Genomic DNA, 7,919 nt, shown 5'->3' on the forward strand with positions numbered 1-7,919 from the left:
GTTACATAGTCTTAAGAGGGAGGATAGACTGAACAGGTCAGTAGATGTTTGCATTTTTTTTCTAATAGCATTTCTATACTGAACCATAATTAGTTTACTGTAAAATTATATTTTATCCAAAACAACTACCACAAATGCCATTGCACATAATACTGAATTATATATTATTGTACAGCACGAACCAAATATAAAGGCAGCAACCCAGCCTCAAGAATAAGAGCTAGGGGAAAAACCCCACAATATATTACACCTACATAATTACATTTGTAGAGCAATTCACAAACCCAAATATTGTTGTATTGTGATTTTTCCAGAAGTGATTGAATTAACAACCTCTAACTCAGCTGTGTGCAACAACATAAAAGAAGAGAGTTGCTCAATTTCATGATTTAAAGTTGGCCCTCCTGGATTTCTGTTCTATGGGACCTGAACCCAAAAACCCTCTCTGTTTGCATATTTAGGTCCTGTGACTGTGCCACAAAAGTCAACTAAGCCAACATTACTTACCAAGATGTCATTTTCCCAAGAAAAACATGTAGTTACATAAGTATAGGATTTATGAGAAACTGATGCAAGGCAAAGATGTTTATTTAAATATCACAGCATGAGGTCTCAGCCTGTCATCTACACATGGAACAGCACTAATTCCGTCCAAGGAACAGCTCATAGGCTTTTGTTGTCTTTCTAAGAAGGAGCAGAGCTGCACATGATTGAGCAGATATTTTAAACAAGTCAAAAGCAGCAGCTGGAAAACAACATAATTAATGAAACAGGTAAGAGCACACACTGCTCTGGTGAAGTACCAGTTATCACAGCACAGTGCACCAGGTTCTGCCATAACAAAAGGCAAGTTACACTGGGATATATTTAGCAATATTTTGCACTTGTCCTTACATTATTACTGAATAAACAAGAAGCACTTGAAGGCAGCAGTGGTTGTCTGGTGGCTTAAGGAAACCCCATCAACTTTAGATGCACAATTAGTACCAGGAATGTTGAGTAAACTTGTAACTTCCACTATGAAGGAAGTTTCAATCAGCAGTATCATCCCTCTCTGAGACAGGACACCCACAAACCCACATTCAAGAAAAACATTAAACAACCTAACAAATTCAGCATGAGAAACACAGTTTCAAATAAAAAAAAAAATCTATTTTAAACAACTTTCCCCCCTCCCAGAATAAAAGCAGATAGAAACTGCTCTGGCTCCAAGTAACTGCACGTGCCAGTCCTAATTCTGGCAACAGCCTCAGCTGCTCCAGGAAAGATAAGGGCATTCCATAAAGTCCTCTTAAAGGTAGGGCAAGTGCTATCAGGGAGCACAAAACCCCAACATCCCCATCCTAAAGGTGCCAGGCCAAGCAAACTTATCAGGCTTGGAATGCCTGGCAGGGCACCGGCAGGGCCTTCACTCAGGACGGGTTATTTGCTCTCTCATTTCCATTTCAGAAGCAGGATCATGGAGTAGTTACCCTGCTCTGGCCAAGAAGTCACTGAAAAAAAATGAAAATCTACAATTCTAGCACCCTATGAGCCAACCAGGCAGGTTTCACTAATGACCTGTCAAAGTGAGCTGGAATTGGTACAACTTTTGCTTCACCTAGACAGAATTTTTCAAATAAAATCCCAGCCTTTGATTTAAACATTTCCAAGCTACCTACTCAGAATATCACAGTCCTGCTGTATCACAAGTATCTTTGCTTCCAGCTCTCCCACAGAAAGGTTTCTGCAGTTTCCCATCAGCTCCCACTGAGCACTCAGCTGGCCCAGGTATGTTCCAAAGAAACAGCACTGATACATTCACAGATTACAAACCCAAACTCAAATGTTACTTACAGGCAGGAAGTATTTTCTCCAGGTGTCACAAAACAGATGATGGCACCTCCTCACAAATGGGAGCAGAAACCCTGCAGAGGAATTTCCCAGTGGTGACCCTCAGCCCATTCTCTAATTTTGCCCACTTTGAGAGCTGTGCTCTGCCAGATGTTTGCTGCCCCCCTCACCTGTGAGGCTTCACTTGCATTTTAGAGACAACACCTTCCACCTGGAACAGGAACCCTCCAGAACTCCCAGCTGCCTCGCTCTCCATATTCCAGTCTGTTCTAAGGCTCTCATCTTCTACTCTTCAAATCTAAACTCATCTCACAAGAGGAGATACCTGGCATAATATATGAATTCCCTTGCCAATTCAGAAGCGATCTTATTTGGTTTACCATTCTCTACCCAGCAGCCTCTTAATTTTTAGATTTTTTAAATTTTGTTTTCAGGGTGTTTCTTTGCTTTTATTTTCCCATTCTCTAGCCAAATTAGTAAGACTTGATTTAAATCAAGGTCATTTTGGAAGACTGTGCCCAATAAAAACAAAATCAAGTAAATCTTTAAAGAATACATTTCAGTCCTTCATATCTAGGGGTGATGGTTGAGAAATTCTTAAGGTAAGTTCCTGATATCCAGTATAAATTTGAATCCTCAGGTGTTTTCATATTACATTTGCCTGTCTGCTGAATCTAAAGTCCATAATCATGGCCCAGCATTCACATGTACTCGCATCTTACAGATAAATGTTGCCAGTGATTTTAAGATAAGACAGATTCTGACAAACCCAGAGAGGACAAAACTTGGCTTTTTAATCTTTTGAGTTGAATAACTGTTCTTGGATGCTCCCTAAAAGAAAGGAATGCATGTTATAAAACCAGCATTCTCACACAAGGGTCTGTCCTGGTCCTCTGTAGCTCAGTGATGCAGCTGATTTTATCATCAGCTTATAAAACAGGAGGGAAAACCTCCCAAACTGAGGCTCAGGTATGTTACTCCCAGGTGATGTTTTTATCACCTTTATTCAGGCTTGCTCGTCAGAGGGAGCAGTGATTAAAGCACAAGAAGCAGCATGCTGGGCACAAGCCCTTTCTCAGCTCGTTAAGGTGCTGCTGACATTGGTCTTTTAGCCCCACTGCCTCGGGCACCAGCCTCTCTCCCAGCGCTAACTGGTCACACCAGTAACAGCATGTTGGAACCACTCTGCTGAGGTTTAATTATTGCATTTGATGGCACCTGCGTGATACAACTTCACACTGTTATGAAATATTAATTGCTTTCTGTACTGTAGCATGTAATGTATTCAAGAGTGAAAAATAATGCTGTTACTGGCTTTAAGATTTTTTTTTAACCAAGGATTTTAGATTTTTTCACCTTTATCACTAAACATGTCTGAAAGATTCTGTGTTTCTCCTGAAAACACACGCATGTTACCCATAGCCCTCTTACCTCCAACTAAAAGGAAGTTCCATTATTTCTTGAACAATATTTCTCTTTCACTGTCACCTTCTGCCACTCAAGGCAAAAGGACAGAACTCCAACTATTGTCTCACAGAGAGAAAAATAATTTTTCTCTTATATAAGCAACAATTCCTTTACCCTACATGCTCTGTCCATTCTCTCCAAAATGATTGTTTTCTTATGCCCTCCCTTGGAGAGCTGACAAATGAGAAATGATAAGGGATAGAGTTTTTGCTTTATGGAAGGGCACATGTAATAGTTTTCATTTTGTTAAAAAAAATAGACCTGAAAGTAAGAAAGTCTACGGTCTTAAGAGGAGAATATATCCTTCAAAAGATTTCAGACAGCAGCACTCCTGGCAAATATTTAAATCAGCATTGCAGGAGATTTGTTGTATGACTACAACATGCATTTCAAGGCTAACTTTTAAGCTCAGCTGTTTACATTTCCTAGACTACTTTAATTAGGGACAGCCGACATGTCCAGGCTCAGCTACAAAGCGGGAGCATTGCAGAACATGTAACATGCAAAGTGTTCCCTGAGGACACAGAGAAACCAGGGTGAACTTCAGGCAGTGGCTCCAGCAGGGCCGGGATTTCAGGGCTGCGTTTGCAGCAGCTCAACCTTCACTTCCGTCTCATTCATGTAGAGGAGATCCAGCATCACACAAATCAGGAGAATCCTGATTGATTTGCTTCCTCTAGAAACCAGAGGGAAGGAAATCCCAGAAGCGGAGCATGCAATGTGCCCTGTTCCCCTGGCTCCCCTGTTTGGTGGGAAGAGTAGGAAAGCACAAATGGAGCCTCCTGGGTGAATCTGCAGAAACCTGAACCTCAGGATTCATGGAAATAATCTCAAAAAGTAAGTAAGACCAATCAATGAAAGTTACTGCAAATAAAGACCTCTCCATCCCTAGCTAAAAGTAAAAAGAGAACATGATTTTGAAAAATTTAACCACAAATACTGTGAAAAAGAAGCATTTGTCAGTGCACTCATACATATATGCATTTAAATAAGAAGACTATACAGCAATTGCCTCAAAATGAAGCAAGTTTAATGTTCCAAGACTGAAAGGGAAGGAGCAGATTCACACCACACATTTGGGGACGGATCATTAGCCAGTACAGATCACTGCAGTGTCACAATTCAAGAATTATTTTGATGCATTTTTTTCTCCTCCAAGGCATTTATTTCTAAGATAAAGCAGATGAGCCACTGACAGGTATACCTGGGAGGAAGTATCTGGAATATTTTCCTTGAGGGTGAAGATCCAATCTATATGGCTTTCATAGCCAGAAAAAACAGGAAAAAAAAAAAGAAGAAGAAAGAAGAATGTTTGTCAATCAAGAAGAAGAAGTTAAAAACTTTAGTTACACTGGAGCACACATGAAAATGTTGTGCTTTGAAAAAAAGATGCAGTGAAGTGGCTTAGAGTGGGCTGGAATGAAACAGAATAACATTGCAAGTATATAACTGGATAATAAATGAGAAAAAGGGTTGGGTAACTAAACCAAGGTTAAATAACCCACTTGGAATAATTCTTTAGTAATTCCCGTATTTTTGCTAAATTTAAGGTAATAGACAAAATGCTAATGACTTATCTCACTTTTCCAAGTGGGGAAAACATAATCTTACCACTAATTCAAGTACTATATTAAAAAAATCTTGTTTCATTCAAAAATAATTAAGAACATCACCATTAATCTTGATATGGATTTTATTCTGTATTTTTTTTCCTAGAAGAGTGAAAACCAAAAATATTTTCTTCCAAGAAAAGAATTTAAATTTGGAAGGAGTGGACTCATTTTGAAACAAAAGCAGTTTAAAAGACTTAAAACCTTTGTAAAACAGATTTTCCATTCTTTTCCAAAGTGGATTAGTAATATCCTTGGAGACATGCAAGAACTCCAGCCAGAGGCAAGCCATGTTGGAACACAGAGAGCAGACATTAAAAAGGAATGTTGCCATCCCACTTCAAATAGAAAGTTTTTCAGAGTGAGAATTTTATTGTTTTAAGTAGAACACATAGAGACAGATGAGAACTGCGAGGAGCTAGACCTTACCAGCTGGGTAAGGGAATCTCATGGAACATGCCAGAAAATACAACTTAAAGAAAAAATACAGAGAAGGAGAAATTCCACTTATATAAAATAATTCTGGACACCAAGAGAGGGAAGAACTTTGATAAACATTACTTCTGAAAAATTCCCAACTAAGCTAAGGGTGGTGACCAAGTTCATAACCTTGACAATAGCAATTTAAAAAACAAGCTAAAATGCCAGTTTTGCTGTAGAGTAAAATCAAATTAAAAAATGATGAACAGAAGCCCTCCTTAGACACTAATCTAAACAGTTTGTGGAGCTAAATGAAATGCCATGGTTATGTTGTCTAGACCAATAACCCCTTGCTGGCTTGTGACTCCATTATATTTGAGACATTTTCAAACATTTTCCAAATTAGTGTATTTTTTCAAACTTAGTAATTACTTCCATTGCCTATAAACAGTACAGACTGCAGGAGATTTAATTATTAGTTGCCCTCAAAAGACAAACCAATTTAGGGATAATTTCTGCTGCTGTCTCAGTCATAGCAATGAAGACTTGGTAATGTTGACAGGAATGAATATAAGGCTGGATTAAATGAAAAAAAACCAAAACAACAAAATACCCCATTTTTCTTTTAACTTTAAGAGAAATTACCACAATTTCTTTGGCAAAGATACACCTTTTAACAGTAACTGGAAAAAACTGATTCTCTCTCCAAACTCAGCTTCTACACAGGCAGGTTATTTCTGGGCAGTCAACCTTACGAAGCTAGAGCTTCCAAATTACAAAAAAGCACTGAGAATTTACAGTAGAGAATAAAATTTCCCAAAGGAGCTGGACACATGGAAGCAGAAGGAAAAACTCTCCTTTTTTGGTTTTAAATCTTGCCCCAGTTATTTACAAGCACATCATTATTAATTTTCATTTGGTACAAATGGAAACCAAACCCAAACAAACAAAATAAACTTGAAATGGAACAAACAACCCACAAAGACAGCAAGCATTTAGGTGCTTAATCATGCAGGGAATCAAAAGGCAAGCGCAAAAACACCAACCACAATGAAGTGAAAACATATTAAAAAAATAACCATACCTCAGAATAATTTCCAAGCTTTGTGTGGAGCTTAGCTGGGCCTCACATCGACTCCCCCTGGGGCTGGGCTGCAGGGAAATGCTCCTGGCAGGCACAGCCAGACCTGGGCCAGCACAGCCATCTCTGCTGCTCAGGCAGGTGCTGCTTTTGGCTTGGTCATTAAATCTTTCAGAGCTCTCTCCCAAGGTGTTTCCAAGCTTTCCTGGTTTTGCAGGACACTCTCTCTGTCTGCTCCTCCTGTGTTTTACACCAGCACCAGGTTTAACTGCTGGCTCCAGGTGCCTCTGGAACCAAATCACTGAGCTGATCACAGGATTAGCACAGCTGGTCCCACTCACAGGGGGCTAACGAGCCCTGGGATGGATCCTCATTGAAAATCAGTGGCAAAGAATCTTAACCCTGCCTTAAATTTAAGAATTCAGAACTTTTAGCATTTAGTGAAGGATTTAGATGGAATGATGGCATTCCTATTTTTATCTTCACATGGATCACCCCAAACCCTTCACACTGTGAGAACAGTTTCTAGCTTGGTGTGGAATCAGTGCAGGGAGATTATGATAAGGAAACTGCTTGTTCTCCCTTTCCCTGCCTCAAGAACTAGGAGCAGCCATTCTATGGCTTAAATGAAACCTCTCCCTGCCAGCTTGGTTTTCTGCCCCAGGTTTGCCAGCTCCTCACCATTTACATGTGCACAATCCTCTTGCCAGGAAGGGCTCTTAGTAAAGCAGCAAAATCTCCTGCCCAAGATACCAAACAGACCCTGGAAGGGACTGTCCCAGCTCCCCTGGAACAGATTCCTGCAGAACCTGGAAGGACAACCTTGGTCACTGAGGAAGGGCTCCAAGCCTACGGGGGACAGTGGCCAGGAGGAAGAAAAAAGCAGAACCAACCTCTTTTTTTCCCCCGAATTTCTTTCAGCACCCCAATTTACTCAGGTTGCCCCGGCAAGCTCCACCTCCCAGGGTAATTAGTTGTGCCTCCAGGCTTTGGATTGCAAAATTCACTTTTGCCTAACAGGTGAAATCGTTTTCTTGCTGCTCCACTAGAATGAGCACAAACAAAAAAGCCACTGTTAGTCCATGACACTCTTGAAAAATATCAATAAATCTACTCTGTACCTAGTATGTGGATGAAAAAACTGGGAGAAAAAAGAAACTTCAGGAACTAGGTTTTCTGTGAGATCCCTGGGTAAGCTGAAAATTTACATGTCTTTAAAACCAAGCCAGGCAATCAAGGAAGATTTATGCTTGTAGAAACGCCTTAGAAGTTTCCACTGATTTCCTGTTTTGCAGCTTCTCCCTTTTACAGAAAATAACCAATTAAGACCAGTTCAGAACAGAGTTCAGGCTCTGCCACTGGGCTCCTCAGGAACATAACCTCTTTTTTTTGCCCTGGAAAAGGCAGGGAGAAAGTTGTGTAGACCCAGCAGGCTAAGATATGTTGGGCCAAGCAATCAGTGCTCAGGTGTAACATGAAATCTGAGCTGGCTGACAGTTTTATCCTGC

The 7,919-nt window shown here is 40.2% G+C and overlaps 1 long non-coding RNA gene across 1 annotated transcript in view; it reads right to left on the reverse strand.

Moving 5' to 3' along the window:
* Nucleotides 1–6,904, reverse strand: part of LOC135456061 (uncharacterized) — a 69,464-nt gene extending 62,560 nt beyond the window's left edge. Inside the window, exon 1 of the long non-coding RNA XR_010442460.1 lies at nt 6,415–6,904. This is a non-coding gene — a long non-coding RNA (uncharacterized LOC135456061). The remainder of the gene's footprint in view (nt 1–6,414) is intronic.
* Between the last annotated feature and the right edge of the window lie 1,015 nt (nt 6,905–7,919).

The sequence above is a fragment of the Zonotrichia leucophrys genome, chromosome 20 (assembly GCF_028769735.1).
Source record: "Zonotrichia leucophrys gambelii isolate GWCS_2022_RI chromosome 20, RI_Zleu_2.0, whole genome shotgun sequence".
Lineage (NCBI taxonomy): Eukaryota > Metazoa > Chordata > Aves > Passeriformes > Passerellidae > Zonotrichia > Zonotrichia leucophrys.